General features: G+C 40.0%; 46 non-coding genes across 46 annotated transcripts; all 46 read right to left on the bottom strand.

The window, feature by feature from the left end:
* Positions 1 to 460: 460 nt before the first annotated feature.
* Positions 461 to 534, bottom strand: trnat-agu. Its single transcript has one exon. It is a non-coding gene; the product is annotated as a tRNA-Thr (tRNA).
* Positions 535 to 1,239: 705 nt separating this feature from the next.
* Positions 1,240 to 1,311, bottom strand: trnah-gug. The gene has a single exon. It is a non-coding gene; the product is annotated as a tRNA-His (tRNA).
* Positions 1,312 to 1,595: 284 nt separating this feature from the next.
* On the bottom strand, positions 1,596 to 1,669 carry trnat-agu. The gene has a single exon. It is a non-coding gene; the product is annotated as a tRNA-Thr (tRNA).
* Positions 1,670 to 2,380: 711 nt separating this feature from the next.
* Positions 2,381 to 2,452, bottom strand: trnah-gug. Its single transcript has one exon. It is a non-coding gene; the product is annotated as a tRNA-His (tRNA).
* Positions 2,453 to 2,744: 292 nt separating this feature from the next.
* Positions 2,745 to 2,818, bottom strand: trnat-agu. Its single transcript has one exon. It is a non-coding gene; the product is annotated as a tRNA-Thr (tRNA).
* A 702-nt stretch (positions 2,819 to 3,520) lies between these two features.
* On the bottom strand, positions 3,521 to 3,592 carry trnah-gug. The gene has a single exon. It is a non-coding gene; the product is annotated as a tRNA-His (tRNA).
* A 283-nt stretch (positions 3,593 to 3,875) lies between these two features.
* trnat-agu lies at positions 3,876 to 3,949 on the bottom strand. The gene has a single exon. It is a non-coding gene; the product is annotated as a tRNA-Thr (tRNA).
* A 1,408-nt stretch (positions 3,950 to 5,357) lies between these two features.
* On the bottom strand, positions 5,358 to 5,429 carry trnah-gug. Its single transcript has one exon. It is a non-coding gene; the product is annotated as a tRNA-His (tRNA).
* Positions 5,430 to 5,712: 283 nt separating this feature from the next.
* trnat-agu lies at positions 5,713 to 5,786 on the bottom strand. The gene has a single exon. It is a non-coding gene; the product is annotated as a tRNA-Thr (tRNA).
* A 517-nt stretch (positions 5,787 to 6,303) lies between these two features.
* trnah-gug lies at positions 6,304 to 6,375 on the bottom strand. The gene has a single exon. It is a non-coding gene; the product is annotated as a tRNA-His (tRNA).
* A 284-nt stretch (positions 6,376 to 6,659) lies between these two features.
* Positions 6,660 to 6,733, bottom strand: trnat-agu. The gene has a single exon. It is a non-coding gene; the product is annotated as a tRNA-Thr (tRNA).
* Positions 6,734 to 7,243: 510 nt separating this feature from the next.
* On the bottom strand, positions 7,244 to 7,315 carry trnah-gug. The gene has a single exon. It is a non-coding gene; the product is annotated as a tRNA-His (tRNA).
* A 284-nt stretch (positions 7,316 to 7,599) lies between these two features.
* Positions 7,600 to 7,673, bottom strand: trnat-agu. Its single transcript has one exon. It is a non-coding gene; the product is annotated as a tRNA-Thr (tRNA).
* Positions 7,674 to 8,183: 510 nt separating this feature from the next.
* Positions 8,184 to 8,255, bottom strand: trnah-gug. Its single transcript has one exon. It is a non-coding gene; the product is annotated as a tRNA-His (tRNA).
* Positions 8,256 to 8,539: 284 nt separating this feature from the next.
* trnat-agu lies at positions 8,540 to 8,613 on the bottom strand. Its single transcript has one exon. It is a non-coding gene; the product is annotated as a tRNA-Thr (tRNA).
* Positions 8,614 to 9,124: 511 nt separating this feature from the next.
* On the bottom strand, positions 9,125 to 9,196 carry trnah-gug. Its single transcript has one exon. It is a non-coding gene; the product is annotated as a tRNA-His (tRNA).
* A 285-nt stretch (positions 9,197 to 9,481) lies between these two features.
* trnat-ugu lies at positions 9,482 to 9,555 on the bottom strand. The gene has a single exon. It is a non-coding gene; the product is annotated as a tRNA-Thr (tRNA).
* A 510-nt stretch (positions 9,556 to 10,065) lies between these two features.
* Positions 10,066 to 10,137, bottom strand: trnah-gug. The gene has a single exon. It is a non-coding gene; the product is annotated as a tRNA-His (tRNA).
* Positions 10,138 to 10,422: 285 nt separating this feature from the next.
* On the bottom strand, positions 10,423 to 10,496 carry trnat-agu. The gene has a single exon. It is a non-coding gene; the product is annotated as a tRNA-Thr (tRNA).
* A 516-nt stretch (positions 10,497 to 11,012) lies between these two features.
* Positions 11,013 to 11,084, bottom strand: trnah-gug. Its single transcript has one exon. It is a non-coding gene; the product is annotated as a tRNA-His (tRNA).
* A 284-nt stretch (positions 11,085 to 11,368) lies between these two features.
* Positions 11,369 to 11,442, bottom strand: trnat-agu. Its single transcript has one exon. It is a non-coding gene; the product is annotated as a tRNA-Thr (tRNA).
* Positions 11,443 to 11,952: 510 nt separating this feature from the next.
* Positions 11,953 to 12,024, bottom strand: trnah-gug. Its single transcript has one exon. It is a non-coding gene; the product is annotated as a tRNA-His (tRNA).
* A 283-nt stretch (positions 12,025 to 12,307) lies between these two features.
* Positions 12,308 to 12,381, bottom strand: trnat-agu. The gene has a single exon. It is a non-coding gene; the product is annotated as a tRNA-Thr (tRNA).
* A 510-nt stretch (positions 12,382 to 12,891) lies between these two features.
* Positions 12,892 to 12,963, bottom strand: trnah-gug. Its single transcript has one exon. It is a non-coding gene; the product is annotated as a tRNA-His (tRNA).
* Positions 12,964 to 13,247: 284 nt separating this feature from the next.
* On the bottom strand, positions 13,248 to 13,321 carry trnat-agu. Its single transcript has one exon. It is a non-coding gene; the product is annotated as a tRNA-Thr (tRNA).
* A 515-nt stretch (positions 13,322 to 13,836) lies between these two features.
* On the bottom strand, positions 13,837 to 13,908 carry trnah-gug. Its single transcript has one exon. It is a non-coding gene; the product is annotated as a tRNA-His (tRNA).
* A 285-nt stretch (positions 13,909 to 14,193) lies between these two features.
* On the bottom strand, positions 14,194 to 14,267 carry trnat-agu. Its single transcript has one exon. It is a non-coding gene; the product is annotated as a tRNA-Thr (tRNA).
* A 509-nt stretch (positions 14,268 to 14,776) lies between these two features.
* trnah-gug lies at positions 14,777 to 14,848 on the bottom strand. Its single transcript has one exon. It is a non-coding gene; the product is annotated as a tRNA-His (tRNA).
* A 283-nt stretch (positions 14,849 to 15,131) lies between these two features.
* On the bottom strand, positions 15,132 to 15,205 carry trnat-agu. The gene has a single exon. It is a non-coding gene; the product is annotated as a tRNA-Thr (tRNA).
* Positions 15,206 to 15,719: 514 nt separating this feature from the next.
* Positions 15,720 to 15,791, bottom strand: trnah-gug. Its single transcript has one exon. It is a non-coding gene; the product is annotated as a tRNA-His (tRNA).
* Positions 15,792 to 16,075: 284 nt separating this feature from the next.
* On the bottom strand, positions 16,076 to 16,149 carry trnat-agu. Its single transcript has one exon. It is a non-coding gene; the product is annotated as a tRNA-Thr (tRNA).
* A 511-nt stretch (positions 16,150 to 16,660) lies between these two features.
* On the bottom strand, positions 16,661 to 16,732 carry trnah-gug. The gene has a single exon. It is a non-coding gene; the product is annotated as a tRNA-His (tRNA).
* Positions 16,733 to 17,015: 283 nt separating this feature from the next.
* Positions 17,016 to 17,089, bottom strand: trnat-agu. The gene has a single exon. It is a non-coding gene; the product is annotated as a tRNA-Thr (tRNA).
* A 585-nt stretch (positions 17,090 to 17,674) lies between these two features.
* On the bottom strand, positions 17,675 to 17,746 carry trnah-gug. Its single transcript has one exon. It is a non-coding gene; the product is annotated as a tRNA-His (tRNA).
* A 284-nt stretch (positions 17,747 to 18,030) lies between these two features.
* trnat-agu lies at positions 18,031 to 18,104 on the bottom strand. Its single transcript has one exon. It is a non-coding gene; the product is annotated as a tRNA-Thr (tRNA).
* A 559-nt stretch (positions 18,105 to 18,663) lies between these two features.
* Positions 18,664 to 18,735, bottom strand: trnah-gug. The gene has a single exon. It is a non-coding gene; the product is annotated as a tRNA-His (tRNA).
* Positions 18,736 to 19,017: 282 nt separating this feature from the next.
* trnat-agu lies at positions 19,018 to 19,091 on the bottom strand. The gene has a single exon. It is a non-coding gene; the product is annotated as a tRNA-Thr (tRNA).
* A 609-nt stretch (positions 19,092 to 19,700) lies between these two features.
* On the bottom strand, positions 19,701 to 19,772 carry trnah-gug. The gene has a single exon. It is a non-coding gene; the product is annotated as a tRNA-His (tRNA).
* A 283-nt stretch (positions 19,773 to 20,055) lies between these two features.
* trnat-agu lies at positions 20,056 to 20,129 on the bottom strand. Its single transcript has one exon. It is a non-coding gene; the product is annotated as a tRNA-Thr (tRNA).
* A 535-nt stretch (positions 20,130 to 20,664) lies between these two features.
* Positions 20,665 to 20,736, bottom strand: trnah-gug. Its single transcript has one exon. It is a non-coding gene; the product is annotated as a tRNA-His (tRNA).
* Positions 20,737 to 21,018: 282 nt separating this feature from the next.
* trnat-agu lies at positions 21,019 to 21,092 on the bottom strand. The gene has a single exon. It is a non-coding gene; the product is annotated as a tRNA-Thr (tRNA).
* Positions 21,093 to 21,678: 586 nt separating this feature from the next.
* trnah-gug lies at positions 21,679 to 21,750 on the bottom strand. The gene has a single exon. It is a non-coding gene; the product is annotated as a tRNA-His (tRNA).
* Positions 21,751 to 22,033: 283 nt separating this feature from the next.
* trnat-agu lies at positions 22,034 to 22,107 on the bottom strand. The gene has a single exon. It is a non-coding gene; the product is annotated as a tRNA-Thr (tRNA).
* Positions 22,108 to 22,989: 882 nt separating this feature from the next.
* Positions 22,990 to 23,063, bottom strand: trnat-agu. The gene has a single exon. It is a non-coding gene; the product is annotated as a tRNA-Thr (tRNA).
* Positions 23,064 to 23,639: 576 nt separating this feature from the next.
* trnah-gug lies at positions 23,640 to 23,711 on the bottom strand. The gene has a single exon. It is a non-coding gene; the product is annotated as a tRNA-His (tRNA).
* Positions 23,712 to 23,996: 285 nt separating this feature from the next.
* On the bottom strand, positions 23,997 to 24,070 carry trnat-agu. The gene has a single exon. It is a non-coding gene; the product is annotated as a tRNA-Thr (tRNA).
* Between the last annotated feature and the right edge of the window lie 91 nt (positions 24,071 to 24,161).

Raw genomic sequence — 24,161 nt, 5'->3', positions numbered from 1 at the left:
ACACTGCATTTCTCATTTGGCTCTCGAGCTTAAAAATGGTAAAAACGTCTGAAACAGCATAGTAAGTCTTAACTCGTTAAAAAAAAACTTCTAAAATTAAATTGCAGTGCCGTGACCGATTCGAACCGGGGTTGCTGCGACCACAACGCAGAGTACTAACCACTATACGATCACGGCTGGCTTCAAGAGCTGACTTTGTAAAGCCTACATAGGCTGTGAAAGTGATGTGCACAAGCTGGCTAAACTCTTTTCATTTTGGTCTCGATAATGAATAAACTGAAGAAACAGTGGAGCTTTACACAGTCGGTAGGTTTTTCTCATTCGAAAAGTGCCCTTTTTCCGTGACATTGGAATATCTCAATTGCATCCTCCTCACGTCATCTCTAATTCTCTAAACCCATTGGTGAGAAAACCTGAGTGCCCTCCCCTCTGACCTTCTCCACCAATGTGAACAATAAAAAGGTACTGCTGAGATTTGAACTCAGGATCTCCTGTTTACTAGACAGGCACTTTAACCAACTAAGCCACAGCACCCATAAAAGTCAAATATGTTGCAGATGTGAACACCCACACCTATTTGAATCAAACCAGTCTCATTAATTTAACCCACATCTCTGTTTAGCAAAATCACATCACAAAAGAGATGTATTTTACTAATATTGGAAACAAAACAGACAACTTCAATTGTCTAGCAACAGGGTTTCTTAAGCTACGTTTCGGGACGCAAAGTGGGCCTGAGCATGTGAGAGGCAGTGTTGCCAAATCCTCACTAAGGAAAGTAGCTATTGGTGGTCCTAAAAGTAGCTAGAAGTGGCTAAATGACGTCATCACATAATTTTCATTGTGATTGACGCTGTAGGAGAGAGGAATAACGTCGTGGGAGAGACAAAAAGTGAGTAAAAAACACCCTAAGTATGTTTAGAACTAAAATTGAACTTTCTTCTGTCGATTCTTGTCTTTTTTCTGAATACTCACTAAATATAGCGACAAAGTCGCTAAGTTGGCAACACTGGTGAGAGGTGGGTAGCGAGATATCAGTAATCAATTGTAATCACATACTATTTCTGTCACGAGATATGAGTAAACATTCAGAATCATACACTATTTCTTCATAATGTTGGTCGTTCGAGGACACTGCATTTCTCATTTGGCTCTCGAGCTTAAAAATGGTAAAAACGTCTGAAACAGCATAGTAAGTCTTAACTCGTTAAAAAAAAAACTTCTAAAATTAAATTGCAGTGCCGTGACCCGGATTCGAACCGGGGTTGCTGCGACCACAACGCAGAGTACTAACCACTATACGATCACGGCTGGCTTCAAGAGCTGACTTTGTAAAGCCTACATAGGCTGTGAAAGTGATGTGCACAAGCTGGCTAAACTCTTTTCATTTTGGTCTCGATAATGAATAAACTGAAGAAACAGTGGAGCTTTACACAGTCAGTAGGTTTTTTCTCATTCGAAAAGTGCCCTTTTTCCGTGACATTGGAATATCTCAATTGCATCCTCCTCACGTCATCTCTAATTCTCTAAACCCATTGGTGAGAAAACCTGAGTGCCCTCCCCTCTGACCTTCTCCACCAATGTGAACAATAAAAAGGTACTGCTGAGATTTGAACTCAGGATCTCCTGTTTACTAGACAGGCACTTTAACCAACTAAGCCACAGCACCCATAAAAGTAAAATATGTTGCAGATGTGAACACCCACACCTATTTGAATCAAACCAGTCTCATTAATTTAACCCACATCTCTGTTTAGCAAAATCATCACAAAAGAGATGTATTTGACTAATATTGGAAAGAATACAGACAACTTCAATTGTCTAGCAACAGGGTTTCTTAAACGCAAAGTGGGCCTGAGCATGTGAGAGGTAGTGTTGCCAAATCCTCACTAAGGAAAGTAGCTATTGGTGGTCCTAAAAGTAGCTAGAAGTCGCTAAATGACATCATCACATAATTTTCATAATTGGCCAAGTGGATGTAATTGTGATTGACGCTGTAGGAGAGAGGAATAACGTCGCGGGAGAGACAAAAAGTGAGTAAAAAACACCCTAAGTATGTTTAGAACTAAAATTGAACTTTCTTCTGTCGATTCTTGTCTTTTTTCTGAATACTCACTAAATATAGCGACAAAGTCGCTAAGTTGGCAACACTGGTGAGAGGTGGGTAGCGAGATATCAGTAATCAATTGTAATCACATACTATTTCTGTCACGAGATATGAGTAAACATTCAGAATCATACACTATTTCTTCATAATGTTGGTCGTTCGAGGACACTGCATTTCTCATTTGGCTCTCGAGCTTAAAAATGGTAAAAACGTCTGAAACAGCATAGTAAGTCTTAACTCGTTAAAAAAAAAACTTCTAAAATTAAATTGCAGTGCCGTGACCCGGATTCGAACCGGGGTTGCTGCGACCACAACGCAGAGTACTAACCACTATACGATCACGGCTGGCTTCAAGAGCTGACTTTGTAAAGCCTACATAGGCTGTGAAAGTGATGTGCACAAGCTGGCTAAACTCTTTTCATTTTGGTCTCGATAATGAATAAACTGAAGAAACAGTGGAGCTTTACACAGTCGGTAGGTTTTTTTTGTAAAGCTCATTCGAAAAGTGCCCTTTTTCCGTGACATTGGAATATCTCAATTGCATCCTCCTCACGTCATCTCTAATTCTCTAAACCCATTGGTGAGAAAACCTGAGTGCCCTCCCCTCTGACCTTCTCCACCAATGTGAACAATAAAAAGGTACTGCTGAGATTTGAACTCAGGATCTCCTGTTTACTAGACAGGCACTTTAACCAACTAAGCCACAGCACCCATAAAAGTCATATGTTGCAGATGTGAACACCCACACCTATTTGAATCAAACCAGTCTCATTAATTTAACCCACATCTCTGTTTAGCAAAATCACATCACAAAAGAGATGTATTTTACTAATATTGGAAACAAAACAGACAACTTCAATTGTCTAGCAACAGGGTTTCTTAAGCTACGTTTCGGGACGCAAAGTGGGCCTGAGCATGTGAGAGGCAGTGTTGCCAAATCCTCAGTAAGGAAAGTAGCTATTGGTGGTCCTAAAAGTAGCTAGAAGTGGCTAAATGACGTCATCACATAATTTTCATTGTGATTGACGCTGTAGGAGAGAGGAATAACGTCGTGGGAGAGACAAAAAGTGAGTAAAAAACACCCTAAGTATGTTTAGAACTAAAATTGAACTTTCTTCTGTCGATTCTTGTCTTTTTTCTGAATACTCACTAAATATAGCGACAAAGTCGCTAAGTTGGCAACACTGGTGAGAGGTGGGTAGCGAGATATCAGTAATCAATTGTAATCACATACTATTTCTGTCACGAGATATGAGTAAACATTCAGAATCATACACTATTTCTTCATAATGTTGGTCGTTCGAGGACACTGCATTTCTCATTTGGCTCTCGAGCTTAAAAATGGTAAAAACGTCTGAAACAGCATAGTAAGTCTTAACTCGTTAAAAAAAAACTTCTAAAATTAAATTGCAGTGCCGTGACCCGGATTCGAACCGGGGTTGCTGCGACCACAACGCAGAGTACTAACCACTATACGATCACGGCTGGCTTCAAGAGCTGACTTTGTAAAGCCTACATAGGCTGTGAAAGTGATGTGCACAAGCTGGCTAAACTCTTTTCATTTTGGTCTCGATAATGAATAAACTGAAGAAACAGTGGAGCTTTACACAGTCGGTAGGTTTTTTCTCATTCGAAAAGTGCCCTTTTTCCGTGACATTGGAATATCTCAATTGCATCCTCCTCACGTCATCTCTAATTCTCTAAACCCATTGGTGAGAAAACCTGAGTGCCCTCCCTCTGACCTTCTCCACCAATGTGAACAATAAAAAGGTACTGCTGAGATTTGAACTCAGGATCTCCTGTTTACTAGACAGGCACTTTAACCAACTAAGCCACAGCACCCATAAAAGTCAAATATGTTGCAGATGTGAACACCCACACCTATTTGAATCAAACCAGTCTCATTAATTTAACCCACATCTCTGTTTAGCAAAATCGCATCACAAAAGGATGATGTATTTTACTAATATTGGAAACAAAACAGACAACTTCAATTGTCTAGCAACAGGGTTTCTTAAGCTACGTTTTTTTCTGGGAATACTCAAAGTGGGCCTGAGCATGTGAAGGCAGTGTTGCCAAATCCTCAGTGAGGAAAGTAGCTATTGGTGGTAATCAAAAATCACATACTATTTCTGAAGTGATATGAGTAAACATTCAGACGTCATACACTAATTTTCATAATGATTGGTGTTCGAGGACAGAGGAATCATTTGGCTCTCGAGGAGAGAAAAATGAGTAAAAACACCCTGAAACAAGTAAGTCTTATGTTTAGAACTAAAATTGAACTTTCTTCTGTGCGATTCTGTCTTTTTTCTGAATACTCACTAAATATGGCTTCAAGAGCAAAGTCGCTAAGTTGTAACACCTGAGAGGTGGGTACCTTCAGTGAAACCAATGTGAATCACATAAAAAAACTCTGTTGAGATTTGAACTTCAGGATCTCAACTGTTTACTAGAAACACTTTAACCAACTAAGCCACAGCACCCATAAAAGTCATATATTTGCAGATGTGAACACCCACCCTATTTGAATCAAACCAGTCTCATTAATTTAACCCACATCTCTGTTTAGCAAAATCACATCACAAAGAGATGTATTTTACTAATATTGGAAACAAAACAGACAACTTCAATTGTCTAGCAACAGGGTTTCTTAAGCTTCGTTTCGGGAAACCCATTGGTGAAAAACCTGGGCCTGAGCATGTGAACAATAAAAAGGTAGTGTTTGAACTCAGGATCTCCTGAAAGTAGCTACTTTAACCCTAAAAGCACCCATAGCTATGAAGATGTGCTAAATCAAACCAGTCTCATTAATTTAAATTTTGTTTAGCAAAATCGGCCAAGTGGATGTAATTGTGATTGACGCTGTAGGAGAGAGGAATAACGTCGCGGGAGAGACAAAAAGTGAGTAAAAAACACCCTAAGTATGTTTAGAACTAAAATTGAACTTTCTTCTGTCGATTCTTGTCTTTTTTCTGAATACTCACTAAATATAGCGACAAAGTCGCTAAGTTGGCAACACTGGTGAGAGGTGGGTAGCGAGATATCAGTAATCAATTGTAATCACATACTATTTCTGTCACGAGATATGAGTAAACATTCAGAATCATACACTATTTCTTCATAATGTTGGTCGTTCGAGGACACTGCATTTCTCATTTGGCTCTCGAGCTTAAAAATGGTAAAAACGTCTGAAACAGCATAGTAAGTCTTAACTCGTTAAAAAAAAACTTCTAAAATTAAATTGCAGTGCCGTGACCCGGATTCGAACCGGGGTTGCTGCGACCACAACGCAGAGTACTAACCACTATACGATCACGGCTGGCTTCAAGAGCTGACTTTGTAAAGCCTACATAGGCTGTGAAAGTGATGTGCACAAGCTGGCTAAACTCTTTTCATTTTGGTCTCGATAATGAATAAACTGAAGAAACAGTGGAGCTTTACACAGTCGGTAGGTTTTTCTCATTCGAAAAGTGCCCTTTTTCCGTGACATTGGAATATCTCAATTGCATCCTCCTCACGTCATCTCTAATTCTCTAAACCCATTGGTGAGAAAACCTGAGTGCCCTCCCCTCTGACCTTCTCCACCAATGTGAACAATAAAAAGGTACTGCTGAGATTTGAACTCAGGATCTCCTGTTTACTAGACAGGCACTTTAACCAACTAAGCCACAGCACCCATAAAAGTCAAATATGTTGCAGATGTGAACACCCACACCTATTTGAATCAAACCAGTCTCATTAATTTAACCCACATCTCTGTTTAGCAAAATCGCATCCAAGTGGATGTAATTGTGATTGACGCTGTAGGAGAGAGGAATAACGTCAAGTGGGAGAGACAAAAAGTGAGTAAAAAAAAACACCCTAAGTATGTTTAGAACTAAAATTGAACTTTCTTCTGTCGATTCTTGTCTTTTTTCTGAATACTCACTAAATATAGCGACAAAGTCGCTAAGTTGGCAACACTGGTGAGAGGTGGGTAGCGAGATATCAGTAATCAATTGTAATCACATACTATTTCTGTCACGAGATATGAGTAAACATTCAGAATCATACACTATTTCTTCATAATGTTGGTCGTTCGAGGACACTGCATTTCTCATTTGGCTCTCGAGCTTAAAAATGGTAAAAACGTCTGAAACAGCATAGTAAGTCTTAACTCGTTAAAAAAAAAAACTTCTAAAATTAAATTGCAGTGCCGTGACCCGGATTCGAACCGGGGTTGCTGCGACCACAACGCAGAGTACTAACCACTATACGATCACGGCTGGCTTCAAGAGCTGACTTTGTAAAGCCTACATAGGCTGTGAAAGTGATGTGCACAAGCTGGCTAAACTCTTTTCATTTTGGTCTCGATAATGAATAAACTGAAGAAACAGTGGAGCTTTACACAGTCGGTAGGTTTTTCTCATTCGAAAAGTGCCCTTTTTCCGTGACATTGGAATATCTCAATTGCATCCTCCTCACGTCATCTCTAATTCTCTAAACCCATTGGTGAGAAAAACCTGAGTGCCCTCCCCTCTGACCTTCTCCACCAATGTGAACAATAAAAAGGTACTGCTGAGATTTGAACTCAGGATCTCCTGTTTACTAGACAGGCACTTTAACCAACTAAGCCACAGCACCCATAAAAGTCATATATGTTGCAGATGTGAACACCCACACCTATTTGAATCAAACCAGTCTCATTAATTTAACCCACATCTCTGTTTAGCAAAATCGCATCCAAGTGGATGTAATTGTGATTGACGCTGTAGGAGAGAGGAATAACGTCGCGGGAGAGACAAAAAGTGAGTAAAAAACACCCTAAGTATGTTTAGAACTAAAATTGAACTTTCTTCTGTCGATTCTTGTCTTTTTTCTGAATACTCACTAAATATAGCGACAAAGTCGCTAAGTTGGCAACACTGGTGAGAGGTGGGTAGCGAGATATCAGTAATCAATTGTAATCACATACTATTTCTGTCACGAGATATGAGTAAACATTCAGAATCATACACTATTTCTTCATAATGTTGGTCGTTCGAGGACACTGCATTTCTCATTTGGCTCTCGAGCTTAAAAATGGTAAAAACGTCTGAAACAGCATAGTAAGTCTTAACTCGTTAAAAAAAAACTTCTAAAATTAAATTGCAGTGCCGTGACCCGGATTCGAACCGGGGTTGCTGCGACCACAACGCAGAGTACTAACCACTATACGATCACGGCTGGCTTCAAGAGCTGACTTTGTAAAGCCTACATAGGCTGTGAAAGTGATGTGCACAAGCTGGCTAAACTCTTTTCATTTTGGTCTCGATAATGAATAAACTGAAGAAACAGTGGAGCTTTACACAGTCGGTAGGTTTTTTCTCATTCGAAAAGTGCCCTTTTTCCGTGACATTGGAATATCTCAATTGCATCCTCCTCACGTCATCTCTAATTCTCTAAACCCATTGGTGAGAAAACCTGAGTGCCCTCCCCTCTGACCTTCTCCACCAATGTGAACAATAAAAAGGTACTGCTGAGATTTGAACTCAGGATCTCCTGTTTACTAGACAGGCACTTTAACCAACTAAGCCACAGCACCCATAAAAGTCATATATGTTGCAGATGTGAACACCCACACCTATTTGAATCAAACCAGTCTCATTAATTTAACCCACATCTCTGTTTAGCAAAATCGCATCCAAGTGGATGTAATTGTGATTGACGCTGTAGGAGAGAGGAATAACGTCGCGGGAGAGACAAAAAGTGAGTAAAAAACACCCTAAGTATGTTTAGAACTAAAATTGAACTTTCTTCTGTCGATTCTTGTCTTTTTTCTGAATACTCACTAAATATAGCGACAAAGTCGCTAAGTGGGCAACACTGGTGAGAGGTGGGTAGCGAGATATCAGTAATCAATTGTAATCACATACTATTTCTGTCACGAGATATGAGTAAACATTCAGAATCATACACTATTTCTTCATAATGTTGGTCGTTCGAGGACACTGCATTTCTCATTTGGCTCTCGAGCTTAAAAATGGTAAAAACGTCTGAAACAGCATAGTAAGTCTTAACTCGTTAAAAAAAAACTTCTAAAATTAAATTGCAGTGCCGTGACCCGGATTCGAACCGGGGTTGCTGCGACCACAACGCAGAGTACTAACCACTATACGATCACGGCTGGCTTCAAGAGCTGACTTTGTAAAGCCTACATAGGCTGTGAAAGTGATGTGCACAAGCTGGCTAAACTCTTTTCATTTTGGTCTCGATAATGAATAAACTGAAGAAACAGTGGAGCTTTACACAGTCGGTAGGTTTTTTCTCATTCGAAAAGTGCCCTTTTCCGTGACATTGGAATATCTCAATTGCATCCTCCTCACGTCATCTCTAATTCTCTAAACCCATTGGTGAGAAAAACCTGAGTGCCCTCCCCTCTGACCTTCTCCACCAATGTGAACAATAAAAAGGTACTGCTGAGATTTGAACTCAGGATCTCCTGTTTACTACACAGGCACTTTAACCAACTAAGCCACAGCACCCATAAAAGTCATATATGTTGCAGATGTGAACACCCACACCTATTTGAATCAAACCAGTCTCATTAATTTAACCCACATCTCTGTTTAGCAAAATCGCATCCAAGTGGATGTAATTGTGATTGACGCTGTAGGAGAGAGGAATAACGTCGCGGGAGAGACAAAAAGTGAGTAAAAAACACCCTAAGTATGTTTAGAACTAAAATTGAACTTTCTTCTGTCGATTCTTGTCTTTTTTCTGAATACTCACTAAATATAGCGACAAAGTCGCTAAGTGGGCAACACTGGTGAGAGGTGGGTAGCGAGATATCAGTAATCAATTGTAATCACATACTATTTCTGTCACGAGATATGAGTAAACATTCAGAATCATACACTATTTCTTCATAATGTTGGTCGTTCGAGGACACTGCATTTCTCATTTGGCTCTCGAGCTTAAAAATGGTAAAAACGTCTGAAACAGCATAGTAAGTCTTAACTCGTTAAAAAAAAAACTTCTAAAATTAAATTGCAGTGCCGTGACCCGGATTCGAACCGGGGTTGCTGCGACCACAACGCAGAGTACTAACCACTATACGATCACGGCTGGCTTCAAGAGCTGACTTTGTAAAGCCTACATAGGCTGTGAAAGTGATGTGCACAAGCTGGCTAAACTCTTTTCATTTTGGTCTCGATAATGAATAAACTGAAGAAACAGTGGAGCTTTACACAGTCGGTAGGTTTTTTCTCATTCGAAAAGTGCCCTTTTTCCGTGACATTGGAATATCTCAATTGCATCCTCCTCACGTCATCTCTAATTCTCTAAACCCATTGGTGAGAAAAACCTGAGTGCCCTCCCCTCTGACCTTCTCCACCAATGTGAACAATAAAAAGGTACTGCTGAGATTTGAACTCAGGATCTCCTGTTTACAAGACAGGCACTTTAACCAACTAAGCCACAGCACCCATAAAAGTCACATATGTTGCAGATGTGAACACCCACACCTATTTGAATCAAACCAGTCTCATTAATTTAACCCACATCTCTGTTTAGCAAAATCGCATCCAAGTGGATGTAATTGTGATTGACGCTGTAGGAGAGAGGAATAACGTCGCGGGAGAGACAAAAAGTGAGTAAAAAACACCCTAAGTATGTTTAGAACTAAAATTGAACTTTCTTCTGTCGATTCTTGTCTTTTTTCTGAATACTCACTAAATATAGCGACAAAGTCGCTAAGTGGGCAACACTGGTGAGAGGTGGGTAGCGAGATATCAGTAATCAATTGTAATCACATACTATTTCTGTCACGAGATATGAGTAAACATTCAGAATCATACACTATTTCTTCATAATGTTGGTCGTTCGAGGACACTGCATTTCTCATTTGGCTCTCGAGCTTAAAAATGGTAAAAACGTCTGAAACAGCATAGTAAGTCTTAACTCGTTAAAAAAAAACTTCTAAAATTAAATTGCAGTGCCGTGACCCGGATTCGAACCGGGGTTGCTGCGACCACAACGCAGAGTACTAACCACTATACGATCACGGCTGGCTTCAAGAGCTGACTTTGTAAAGCCTACATAGGCTGTGAAAGTGATGTGCACAAGCTGGCTAAACTCTTTTCATTTTGGTCTCGATAATGAATAAACTGAAGAAACAGTGGAGCTTTACACAGTCGGTAGGTTTTTTCTCATTCGAAAAGTGCCCTTTTTCCGTGACATTGGAATATCTCAATTGCATCCTCCTCACGTCATCTCTAATTCTCTAAACCCATTGGTGAGAAAAACCTGAGTGCCCTCCCCTCTGACCTTCTCCACCAATGTGAACAATAAAAAGGTACTGCTGAGATTTGAACTCAGGATCTCCTGTTTACTACACAGGCACTTTAACCAACTAAGCCACAGCACCCATAAAAGTCATATATGTTGCAGATGTGAACACCCACACCTATTTGAATCAAACCAGTCTCATTAATTTAACCCACATCTCTGTTTAGCAAAATCGCATCCAAGTGGATGTAATTGTGATTGACGCTGTAGGAGAGAGGAATAACGTCCTAAAGTAGGGAGAGACAAAAAGTGAGTAAAAAACACCCTAAGTATGTTTAGAACTAAAATTGAACTTTCTTCTGTCGATTCTTGTCTTTTTTCTGAATACTCACTAAATATAGCGACAAAGTCGCTAAGTTGGCAACACTGGTGAGAGGTGGGTAGCGAGATATCAGTAATCAATTGTAATCACATACTATTTCTGTCACGAGATATGAGTAAACATTCAGAATCATACACTATTTCTTCATAATGTTGGTCGTTCGAGGACACTGCATTTCTCATTTGGCTCTCGAGCTTAAAAATGGTAAAAACGTCTGAAACAGCATAGTAAGTCTTAACTCGTTAAAAAAAAACTTCTAAAATTAAATTGCAGTGCCGTGACCCGGATTCGAACCGGGGTTGCTGCGACCACAACGCAGAGTACTAACCACTATACGATCACGGCTGGCTTCAAGAGCTGACTTTGTAAAGCCTACATAGGCTGTGAAAGTGATGTGCACAAGCTGGCTAAACTCTTTTCATTTTGGTCTCGATAATGAATAAACTGAAGAAACAGTGGAGCTTTACACAGTCGGTAGGTTTTTTCTCATTCGAAAAGTGCCCTTTTTCCGTGACATTGGAATATCTCAATTGCATCCTCCTCACGTCATCTCTAATTCTCTAAACCCATTGGTGAGAAAACCTGAGTGCCCTCCCCTCTGACCTTCTCCACCAATGTGAACAATAAAAAGGTACTGCTGAGATTTGAACTCAGGATCTCCTGTTTACTAGACAGGCACTTTAACCAACTAAGCCACAGCACCCATAAAAGTCACATATGTTGCAGATGTGAACACCCACACCTATTTGAATCAAACCAGTCTCATTAATTTAACCCACATCTCTGTTTAGCAAAATCGCATCCAAGTGGATGTAATTGTGATTGACGCTGTAGGAGAGAGGAATAACGTCGCGGGAGAGACAAAAAGTGAGTAAAAAACACCCTAAGTATGTTTAGAACTAAAATTGAACTTTCTTCTGTCGATTCTTGTCTTTTTTCTGAATACTCACTAAATATAGCGACAAAGTCGCTAAGTTGGCAACACTGGTGAGAGGTGGGTAGCGAGATATCAGTAATCAATTGTAATCACATACTATTTCTGTCACGAGATATGAGTAAACATTCAGAATCATACACTATTTCTTCATAATGTTGGTCGTTCGAGGACACTGCATTTCTCATTTGGCTCTCGAGCTTAAAAATGGTAAAAACGTCTGAAACAGCATAGTAAGTCTTAACTCGTTAAAAAAAAACTTCTAAAATTAAATTGCAGTGCCGTGACCCGGATTCGAACCGGGGTTGCTGCGACCACAACGCAGAGTACTAACCACTATACGATCACGGCTGGCTTCAAGAGCTGACTTTGTAAAGCCTACATAGGCTGTGAAAGTGATGTGCACAAGCTGGCTAAACTCTTTTCATTTTGGTCTCGATAATGAATAAACTGAAGAAACAGTGGAGCTTTACACAGTCGGTAGGTTTTTCTCATTCGAAAAGTGCCCTTTTTCCGTGACATTGGAATATCTCAATTGCATCCTCCTCACGTCATCTCTAATTCTCTAAACCCATTGGTGAGAAAACCTGAGTGCCCTCCCCTCTGACCTTCTCCACCAATGTGAACAATAAAAAGGTACTGCTGAGATTTGAACTCAGGATCTCCTGTTTACTAGACAGGCACTTTAACCAACTAAGCCACAGCACCCATAAAAGTCATATATGTTGCAGATGTGAACACCCACACCTATTTGAATCAAACCAGTCTCATTAATTTAACCCACATCTCTGTTTAGCAAAATCGCATCCAAGTGGATGTAATTGTGATTGACGCTGTAGGAGAGAGGAATAACGTCGCGGGAGAGACAAAAAGTGAGTAAAAAACACCCTAAGTATGTTTAGAACTAAAATTGAACTTTCTTCTGTCGATTCTTGTCTTTTTTCTGAATACTCACTAAATATAGCGACAAAGTCGCTAAGTGGGCAACACTGGTGAGAGGTGGGTAGCGAGATATCAGTAATCAATTGTAATCACATACTATTTCTGTCACGAGATATGAGTAAACATTCAGAATCATACACTATTTCTTCATAATGTTGGTCGTTCGAGGACACTGCATTTCTCATTTGGCTCTCGAGCTTAAAAATGGTAAAAACGTCTGAAACAGCATAGTAAGTCTTAACTCGTTAAAAAAAAACTTCTAAAATTAAATTGCAGTGCCGTGACCCGGATTCGAACCGGGGTTGCTGCGACCACAACGCAGAGTACTAACCACTATACGATCACGGCTGGCTTCAAGAGCTGACTTTGTAAAGCCTACATAGGCTGTGAAAGTGATGTGCACAAGCTGGCTAAACTCTTTTCATTTTGGTCTCGATAATGAATAAACTGAAGAAACAGTGGAGCTTTACACAGTCGGTAGGTTTTTTCTCATTCGAAAAGTGCCCTTTTTCCGTGACATTGGAATATCTCAATTGCATCCTCCTCACGTCATCTCTAATTCTCTAAACCCATTGGTGAGAAAACCTGAGTGCCCTCCCCTCTGACCTTCTCCACCAATGTGAACAATAAAAAGGTACTGCTGAGATTTGAACTCAGGATCTCCTGTTTACTACACAGGCACTTTAACCAACTAAGCCACAGCACCCATAAAAGTCATATATGTTGCAGATGTGAACACCCACACCTATTTGAATCAAACCAGTCTCATTAATTTAACCCACATCTCTGTTTAGCAAAATCGCATCCAAGTGGATGTAATTGTGATTGACGCTGTAGGAGAGAGGAATAACGTCGTAGCTAGGGAGAGACAAAAGTGAGTAAAAACACCCTAAGTATGTTTAGAACTAAAATTGAACTTTCTTCTGTCGATTCTTGTCTTTTTTCTGAATACTCACTAAATATAGCGACAAAGTCGCTAAGTGGGCAACACTGGTGAGAGGTGGGTAGCGAGATATCAGTAATCAATTGTAATCACATACTATTTCTGTCACGAGATATGAGTAAACATTCAGAATCATACACTATTTCTTCATAATGTTGGTCGTTCGAGGACACTGCATTTCTCATTTGGCTCTCGAGCTTAAAAATGGTAAAAACGTCTGAAACAGCATAGTAAGTCTTAACTCGTTAAAAAAAAAAACTTCTAAAATTAAATTGCAGTGCCGTGACCCGGATTCGAACCGGGGTTGCTGCGACCACAACGCAGAGTACTAACCACTATACGATCACGGCTGGCTTCAAGAGCTGACTTTGTAAAGCCTACATAGGCTGTGAAAGTGATGTGCACAAGCTGGCTAAACTCTTTTCATTTTGGTCTCGATAATGAATAAACTGAAGAAACAGTGGAGCTTTACACAGTCGGTAGGTTTTTTTCTCATTCGAAAAGTGCCCTTTTTCCGTGACATTGGAATATCTCAATTGCATCCTCCTCACGTCATCTCTAATTCTCTAAACCCATTGGTGAGAAAACCTGAGTGCCCTCCCCTCTGACCTTCTCCACCAATGTGAACAATAAAAAGGTACTGCTGAGATTTGAACTCAGGATCTCCTGTTTACTAGACAGGCACTTTAACCAACTAAGCCACAGCACCCATAAAAGTCATATATGTTGCAGATGTGAACACCCACACCTATTTGAATCAAACCAGTCTCATTAATTTAACCCACATCTCTGTTTAGCAAAATCGCATCCAAGTGGATGTAATTGTGATTGACGCTGTAGGAGAGAGGAATAACGTCGCGGGAGAGACAAAAAGTGAGTAAAAAACACCCTAAGTATGTTTAGAACTAAAATTGAACTTTCTTCTGTCGATTCTTGTCTTTTTTCTGAATACTCACTAAATATAGCGACAAAGTCGCTAAGTGGGCAACACTGGTGAGAGGTGGGTAGCGAGATATCAGTAATCAATTGTAATCACATACTATTTCTGTCACGAGATATGAGTAAACATTCAGAATCATACACTATTTCTTCATAATGTTGGTCGTTCGAGGACGCTGCATTTCTCATTTGGCTCTCGAGCTTAAAAATGGTAAAAACGTCTGAAACAGCATAGTAAGTCTTAACTCGTTAAAAAAAACTTCTAAAATTAAATTGCAGTGCCGTGACCCGGATTCGAACCGGGGTTGCTGCGACCACAACGCAGAGTACTAACCACTATACGATCACGGCTGGCTTCAAGAGCTGACTTTGTAAAGCCTACATAGGCTGTGAAAGTGATGTGCACAAGCTGGCTAAACTCTTTTCATTTTGGTCTCGATAATGAATAAACTGAAGAAACAGTGGAGCTTTACACAGTCGGTAGGTTTTTCTCATTCGAAAAGTGCCCTTTTCCGTGACATTGGAATATCTCAATTGCATCCTCCTCACGTCATCTCTAATTCTCTAAACCCATTGGTGAGAAAAACCTGAGTGCCCTCCCCTCTGACCTTCTCCACCAATGTGAACAATAAAAAGGTACTGCTGAGATTTGAACTCAGGATCTCCTGTTTACTAGACAGGCACTTTAACCAACTAAGCCACAGCACCCATAAAAGTCATATATGTTGCAGATGTGAACACCCACACCTATTTGAATCAAACCAGTCTCATTAATTTAACCCACATCTCTGTTTAGCAAAATCGCATCCAAGTGGATGTAATTGTGATTGACGCTGTAGGAGAGAGGAATAACGTCGCTGGGAGAGACAAAAAAAAGTGAGTAAAAAACACCCTAAGTATGTTTAGAACTAAAATTGAACTTTCTTCTGTCGATTCTTGTCTTTTTTCTGAATACTCACTAAATATAGCGACAAAGTCGCTAAGTTGGCAACACTGGTGAGAGGTGGGTAGCGAGATATCAGTAATCAATTGTAATCACATACTATTTCTGTCACGAGATATGAGTAAACATTCAGAATCATACACTATTTCTTCATAATGTTGGTCGTTCGAGGACACTGCATTTCTCATTTGGCTCTCGAGCTTAAAAATGGTAAAAACGTCTGAAACAGCATAGTAAGTCTTAACTCGTTAAAAAAAAACTTCTAAAATTAAATTGCAGTGCCGTGACCCGGATTCGAACCGGGGTTGCTGCGACCACAACGCAGAGTACTAACCACTATACGATCACGGCTGGCTTCAAGAGCTGACTTTGTAAAGCCTACATAGGCTGTGAAAGTGATGTGCACAAGCTGGCTAAACTCTTTTCATTTTGGTCTCGATAATGAATAAACTGAAGAAACAGTGGAGCTTTACACAGTCGGTAGGTTTTTTCTCATTCGAAAAGTGCCCTTTTTCCGTGACATTGGAATATCTCAATTGCATCCTCCTCACGTCATCTCTAATTCTCTAAACCCATTGGTGAGAAAACCTGAGTGCCCTCCCCTCTGACCTTCTCCACCAATGTGAACAATAAAAAGGTACTGCTGAGATTTGAACTCAGGATCTCCTGTTTACTAGACAGGCACTTTAACCAACTAAGCCACAGCACCCATAAAAGTCATATATGTTGCAGATGTGAACACCCACACCTATTTGAATCAAACCAGTCTCATTAATTTAACCCACATCTCTGTTTAGCAAAATCGCATCCAAGTGGATGTAATTGTGATTGACGCTGTAGGAGAGAGGAATAACGTCGCGGGAGAGACAAAAAGTGAGTAAAAAACACCCTAAGTATGTTTAGAACTAAAATTGAACTTTCTTCTGTCGATTCTTGTCTTTTTTCTGAATACTCACTAAATATAGCGACAAAGTCGCTAAGTGGGCAACACTGGTGAGAGGTGGGTAGCGAGATATCAGTAATCAATTGTAATCACATACTATTTCTGTCACGAGATATGAGTAAACATTCAGAATCATACACTATTTCTTCATAATGTTGGTCGTTCGAGGACACTGCATTTCTCATTTGGCTCTCGAGCTTAAAAATGGTAAAAACGTCTGAAACAGCATAGTAAGTCTTAACTCGTTAAAAAAAAAACTTCTAAAATTAAATTGCAGTGCCGTGACCCGGATTCGAACCGGGGTTGCTGCGACCACAACGCAGAGTACTAACCACTATACGATCACGGCTGGCTTCAAGAGCTGACTTTGTAAAGCCTACATAGGCTGTGAAAGTGATGTGCACAAGCTGGCTAAACTCTTTTCATTTTGGTCTCGATAATGAATAAACTGAAGAAACAGTGGAGCTTTACACAGTCGGTAGGTTTTTCTCATTCGAAAAGTGCCCTTTTTCCGTGACATTGGAATATCTCAATTGCATCCTCCTCACGTCATCTCTAATTCTCTAAACCCATTGGTGAGAAAACCTGAGTGCCCTCCCCTCTGACCTTCTCCACCAATGTGAACAATAAAAAGGTACTGCTGAGATTTGAACTCAGGATCTCCTGTTTACTAGACAGGCACTTTAACCAACTAAGCCACAGCACCCATAAAAGTCATATATGTTGCAGATGTGAACACCCACACCTATTTGAATCAAACCAGTCTCATTAATTTAACCCACATCTCTGTTTAGCAAAACTCGCATCCAAGTGGATGTAATTGTGAAATTCACTAAGCTGTAGGAAAAGTAGCTAGAAGTCGAATAACGTAATTTTCATAATTGGCCAAGTGGATGTAATTGTGATTGACGCTGTAGGAGAGAGGAATAACGGAGAGACAAAAAGTGAGTAAAAACACCCTAAGTATGTTTAGAACTAAAATTGAACTTTCTTCTGTCGATTCTTGTCTTTTTTCTGAATACTCACTAAATATAGCGACAAAGTCGCTAAGTTGGCAACACTGGTGAGAGGTGGGTAGCGAGATATCAGTAATCAATTGTAATCACATACTATTTCTGTCACGAGATATGAGTAAACATTCAGAATCATACACTATTTCTTCATAATGTTGGTCGTTCGAGGACACTGCATTTCTCATTTGGCTCTCGAGCTTAAAAATGGTAAAAACGTCTGAAACAGCATAGTAAGTCTTAACTCGTTAAAAAAAAAAACTTCTAAAATTAAATTGCAGTGCCGTGACCCGGATTCGAACCGGGGTTGCTGCGACCACAACGCAGAGTACTAACCACTATACGATCACGGCTGGCTTCAAGAGCTGACTTTGTAAAGCCTACATAGGCTGTGAAAGTGATGTGCACAAGCTGGCTAAACTCTTTTCATTTTGGTCTCGATAATGAATAAACTGAAGAAACAGTGGAGCTTTACACAGTCGGTAGGTTTTTTCTCATTCGAAAAGTGCCCTTTTTCCGTGACATTGGAATATCTCAATTGCATCCTCCTCACGTCATCTCTAATTCTCTAAACCCATTGGTGAGAAAACCTGAGTGCCCTCCCCTCTGACCTTCTCCACCAATGTGAACAATAAAAAGGTACTGCTGAGATTTGAACTCAGGATCTCCTGTTTACTAGACAGGCACTTTAACCAACTAAGCCACAGCACCCATAAAAGTCATATATGTTGCAGATGTGAACACCCACACCTATTTGAATCAAACCAGTCTCATTAATTTAACCCACATCTCTGTTTAGCAAAATCGCATCCAAGTGGATGTAATTGTGATTGACGCTGTAGGAGAGAGGAATAACTCAGTAAGGAAAGTAGCTATTGGTGGTCCTAAAAGAGAGACAAAAAGTGAGTAAAAAAGGAATACCCAAAAGTGAAAAAAACACCCTAAGTATGTTTAGAACTAAAATTGAACTTTCTTCTGTCGATTCTTGTCTTTTCTCTGAATACTCACTAAATATAGCGACAAAGTCGCTAAGTTGGCAACACTGGTGAGAGGTGGGTAGCGAGATATCAGTAATCAATTGTAATCACATACTATTTCTGTCACGAGATATGAGTAAACATTCAGAATCATACACTATTTCTTCATAATGTTGGTCGTTCGAGGACGCTGCATTTCTCATTTGGCTCTCGAGCTTAAAAATGGTAAAAACGTCTGAAACAGCATAGTAAGTCTTAACTCGTTAAAAAAAACTTCTAAAATTAAATTGCAGTGCCGTGACCCGGATTTGAACCAGGGTTGCTGCGACCACAACGCAGAGTACTAACCACTATACGATCACGGCTGGCTTCAAGAGCTGACTTTGTAAAGCCTACATAGGCTGTGAAAGTGATGTGCACAAGCTGGCTAAACTCTTTTCATTTTGGTCTCGATAATGAATAAACTGAAGAAACAGTGGAGCTTTACACAGTCGGTAGGTTTTTCTCATTCGAAAAGTGCCCTTTTTCCGTGACATTGGAATATCTCAATTGCATCCTCCTCACGTCATCTCTAATTCTCTAAACCCATTGGTGAGAAAACCTGAGTGCCCTCCCCTCTGACCTTCTCCACCAATGTGAACAATAAAAGGTACTGCTGAGATTTGAACTCAGGATCTCCTGTTTACTAGACAGGCACTTTAACCAACTAAGCCACAGCACCCATAAAAGTCAAATATGTTGCAGATGTGAACACCCACACCTATTTGAATCAAACCAGTCTCATTAATTTAACCCACATCTCTGTTTAGCAAAATCGCATCACAAAAGAGATGTATTTGTAATATTGTGATTCAATTGTCTAGCAACAGGGTTTCTGTAGGAGAAATCCTCACTAAGGAAAGGAAAAGTAGCTAGAAGTCGCTAAATGACATCATCACATAATTTTCATAATTGGCCAAGTGGATGTAGTGATTGACAAAAGAGTGAGTAAAAAAACACCCTAAGTATGTTTAGAACTAAAATTGAACTTTCTTCTGTCGATTCTTGTCTTTTTTCTGAATACTCACTAAATATAGCGACAAAGTCGCTAAGTTGGCAACACTGGTGAGAGGTGGGTAGCGAGATATCAGTAATCAATTGTAATCACATACTATTTCTGTCACGAGATATGAGTAAACATTCAGAATCATACACTATTTCTTCATAATGTTGGTCGTTCGAGGACACTGCATTTCTCATTTGGCTCTCGAGCTTAAAAATGGTAAAAACGTCTGAAACAGCATAGTAAGTCTTAACTCGTTAAAAAAAAACTTCTAAAATTAAATTGCAGTGCCGTGACCCGGATTCGAACCGGGGTTGCTGCGACCACAACGCAGAGTACTAACCACTATACGATCACGGCTGGCTTCAAGAGGTGACTTTGTAAAGCCTACATAGGCTGTGAAAGTGATGTGCACAAGCTGGCTAAACTCTTTTCATTTTGGTCTCGATAATGAATAAACTGAAGAAACAGTGGAGCTTTACACAGTCGGTAGGTTTTTCTCATTCGAAAAGTGCCCTTTTTCCGTGACATTGGAATATCTCAATTGCATCCTCCTCACGTCATCTCTAATTCTCTAAACCCATTGGTGAGAAAACCTGAGTGCCCTCCCCTCTGACCTTCTCCACCAATGTGAACAATAAAAAGGTACTGCTGAGATTTGAACTCAGGATCTCCTGTTTACTAGACAGGCACTTTAACCAACTAAGCCACAGCACCCATAAAAGTCATATATGTTGCAGATGTGAACACCCACACCTATTTGAATCAAACCAGTCTCATTAATTTAACCCACATCTCTGTTTAGCAAAATCGCATCCAAGTGGATGTAATTGTGATTGACGCTGTAGGAGAGAGGAATAACGTCATCACATAATTTTCATAATTGGCCAAGGGAGAGACAAAAAGTGAGTAAAAAACACCCTAAGTATGTTTAGAACTAAAATTGAACTTTCTTCTGTCGATTCTTGTCTTTTTTCTGAATACTCACTAAATATAGCGACAAAGTCGCTAAGTTGGCAACACTGGTGAGAGGTGGGTAGCGAGATATCAGTAATCAATTGTAATCACATACTATTTCTGTCACGAGATATGAGTAAACATTCAGAATCATACACTATTTCTTCATAATGTTGGTCGTTCGAGGACACTGCATTTCTCATTTGGCTCTCGAGCTTAAAAATGGTAAAAACGTCTGAAACAGCATAGTAAGTCTTAACTCGTTAAAAAAAAAACTTCTAAAATTAAATTGCAGTGCCGTGACCCGGATTCGAACCGGGGTTGCTGCGACCACAACGCAGAGTACTAACCACTATACGATCACGGCTGGCTTCAAGAGCTGACTTTGTAAAGCCTACATAGGCTGTGAAAGTGATGTGCACAAGCTGGCTAAACTCTTTTCATTTTGGTCTCGATAATGAATAAACTGAAGAAACAGTGGAGCTTTACACAGTCGGTAGGTTTTTCTCATTCGAAAAGTGCCCTTTTTCCGTGACATTGGAATATCTCAATTGCATCCTCCTCACGTCATCTCTAATTCTCTAAACCCATTGGTGAGAAAACCTGAGTGCCCTCCCCTCTGACCTTCTCCACCAATGTGAACAATAAAAGGTACTGCTGAGATTTGAACTCAGGATCTCCTGTTTACTAGACAGGCACTTTAACCAACTAAGCCACAGCACCCATAAAAGTCAAATATGTTGCAGATGTGAACACCCACACCTATTTGAATCAAACCAGTCTCATTAATTTAACCCACATCTCTGTTTAGCAAAATCGCATCCAAGTGGATGTAATTGTGATTGACGTGTTGCTGTAGGAGCTAGGTGGTCCTAAAAGTAGCTAATAACGTCATCACATAATTTTCATAATTGGCCATGTGGATGTAATTGTGATTGACGGGAGAGACAAAAAAAAGTGAGTAAAAAACACCCTAAGTATGTTTAGAACTAAAATTGAACTTTCTTCTGTCGATTCTTGTCTTTTTTCTGAATACTCACTAAATATAGCGACAAAGTCGCTAAGTTAACAACACTGGTGAGAGGTGGGTAGCGAGATATCAGTAATCAATTGTAATCACATACTATTTCTGTCACGAGATATGAGTAAACATTCAGAATCATACACTATTTCTTCATAATGTTGGTCGTTCGAGGACACTGCATTTCTCATTTGGCTCTCGAGCTTAAAAATGGTAAAAACGTCTGAAACAGCATAGTAAGTCTTAACTCGTTAAAAAAAAAAAATTACTTCTAAAATTAAATTGCAGTGCCGTGACCCGGATTCGAACCGGGGTTGCTGCGACCACAACGCAGAGTACTAACCACTATACGATCACGGCTGGCTTCAAGAGCTGACTTTGTAAAGCCTACATAGGCTGTGAAAGTGATGTGCACAAGCTGGCTAAACTCTTTTCATTTTGGTCTCGATAATGAATAAACTGAAGAAACAGTGGAGCTTTACACAGTCGGTAGGTTTTTCTCATTCGAAAAGTGCCCTTTTTCCGTGACATTGGAATATCTCAATTGCATCCTCCTCACGTCATCTCTAATTCTCTAAACCCATTGGTGAGAAAACCTGAGTGCCCTCCCCTCTGACCTTCTCCACCAATGTGAACAATAAAAAGGTACTGCTGAGATTTGAACTCAGGATCTCCTGTTTACTAGACAGGCACTTTAACCAACTAAGCCACAGCACCCATAAAAGTCACATATGTTGCAGATGTGAACACCCACACCTATTTGAATCAAACCAGTCTCATTAATTTAACCCACATCTCTGTTTAGCAAAATCGCATCCAAGTGGATGTAATTGTGATTGACGCTGTAGGAGAGAGGAATAACGTCGTAGGAGAGAGGAATAACGGGAGAGACAAAAGTGAGTAAAAAACACCCTAAGTATGTTTAGAACTAAAATTGAACTTTCTTCTGTCGATTCTTGTCTTTTTTCTGAATACTCACTAAATATAGCGACAAAGTCGCTAAGTTGGCAACACTGGTGAGAGGTGGGTAGCGAGATATCAGTAATCAATTGTAATCACATACTATTTCTGTCACGAGATATGAGTAAACATTCAGAATCATACACTATTTCTTCATAATGTTGGTCGTTCGAGGACACTGCATTTCTCATTTGGCTCTCGAGCTTAAAAATGGTAAAAACGTCTGAAACAGCATAGTAAGTCTTAACTCGTTAAAAAAAAACTTCTAAAATTAAATTGCAGTGCCGTGACCGGATTCAAACCGGGGTTGCTGCGACCACAACGCAGAGTACTAACCACTATACGATCACGGCTGGCTTCAAGAGCTGACTTTGTAAAGCCTACATAGGCTGTGAAAGTGATGTGCACAAGCTGGCTAAACTCTTTTCATTTTGGTCTCGATAATGAATAAACTGAAGAAACAGTGGAGCTTTACACAGTCGGTAGGTTTTTTCTCATTCGAAAAAGTGCCCTTTTTCCGTGACATTGGAATATCTCAATTGCATCCTCCTCACGTCATCTCTAATTCTCTAAACCCATTGGTGAGAAAAACCTGAGTGCCCTCCCCTCTGACCTTCTCCACCAATGTGAACAATAAAAAGGTACTGCTGAGATTTGAACTCAGGATCTCCTGTTTACTAGACAGGCACTTTAACCAACTAAGCCACAGCACCCATAAAAGTCACATATGTTGCAGATGTGAACACCCACACCTATTTGAATCAAACCAGTCTCATTAATTTAACCCACATCTCTGTTTAGCAAAATCGCATTCAATTGTCAAGTGGATGTAATTGAGAGGCAGATTGAAAGTAGCTATTGGTGGTCTAAAAGTAGGAGTGCTAAATGACGTCATCACATAATTTTCATAATTGGCCAATAACGTCGTCGGGAGAGACAAAAAGTGAGTAAAAAACACCCTAAGTATGTTTAGAACTAAAATTGAACTTTCTTCTGTCGATTCTTGTCTTTTTTCTGAATACTCACTAAATATAGCGACAAAGTCGCTAAGTGGGCAACACTGGTGAGAGGTGGGTAGCGAGATATCAGTAATCAATTGTAATCACATACTATTTCTGTCACGAGATATGAGTAAACATTCAGAATCATACACTATTTCTTCATAATGTTGGTCGTTCGAGGACACTGCATTTCTCATTTGGCTCTCGAGCTTAAAAATGGTAAAAACGTCTGAAACAGCATAGTAAGTCTTAACTCGTTAAAAAAAAACTTCTAAAATTAAATTGCAGTGCCGTGACCCGGATTCGAACCAGGGTTGCTGCGACCACAACGCAGAGTACTAACCACTATACGATCACGGCTGGCTTCAAGAGCTGACTTTGTAAAGCCTACATAGGCTGTGAAAGTGATGTGCACAAGCTGGCTAAACTCTTTTCATTTTGGTCTCGATAATGAATAAACTGAAGAAACAGTGGAGCTTTACACAGTCGGTAGGTTTTTTCTCATTCGAAAAGTGCCCTTTTTCCGTGACATTGGAATATCTCAATTGCATCCTCCTCACGTCATCTCTAATTCTCTAAAACCCATTGGTGAGAAAACCTGAGTGCCCTCCCCTCTGACCTTCTCCACCAATGTGAACAATAAAAAGGTACTGCTGAGATTTGAACTCAGGATCTCCTGTTTACTAGACAGGCACTTTAACCAACTAAGCCACAGCACCCATAAAAGTCATATATGTTGCAGATGTGAACACCCACACCTATTTGAATCAAACCAGTCTCATTAATTTAACCCACATCTCTGTTTAGCAA

This window comes from Oncorhynchus gorbuscha, linkage group LG10, assembly GCF_021184085.1.
Source record: "Oncorhynchus gorbuscha isolate QuinsamMale2020 ecotype Even-year linkage group LG10, OgorEven_v1.0, whole genome shotgun sequence".
NCBI classification, from domain to species: domain Eukaryota; kingdom Metazoa; phylum Chordata; class Actinopteri; order Salmoniformes; family Salmonidae; genus Oncorhynchus; species Oncorhynchus gorbuscha.
The sequence above is the reverse complement of the archived record's forward strand: the minus strand, read 5'-3'. Positions and strand labels throughout refer to the sequence as shown.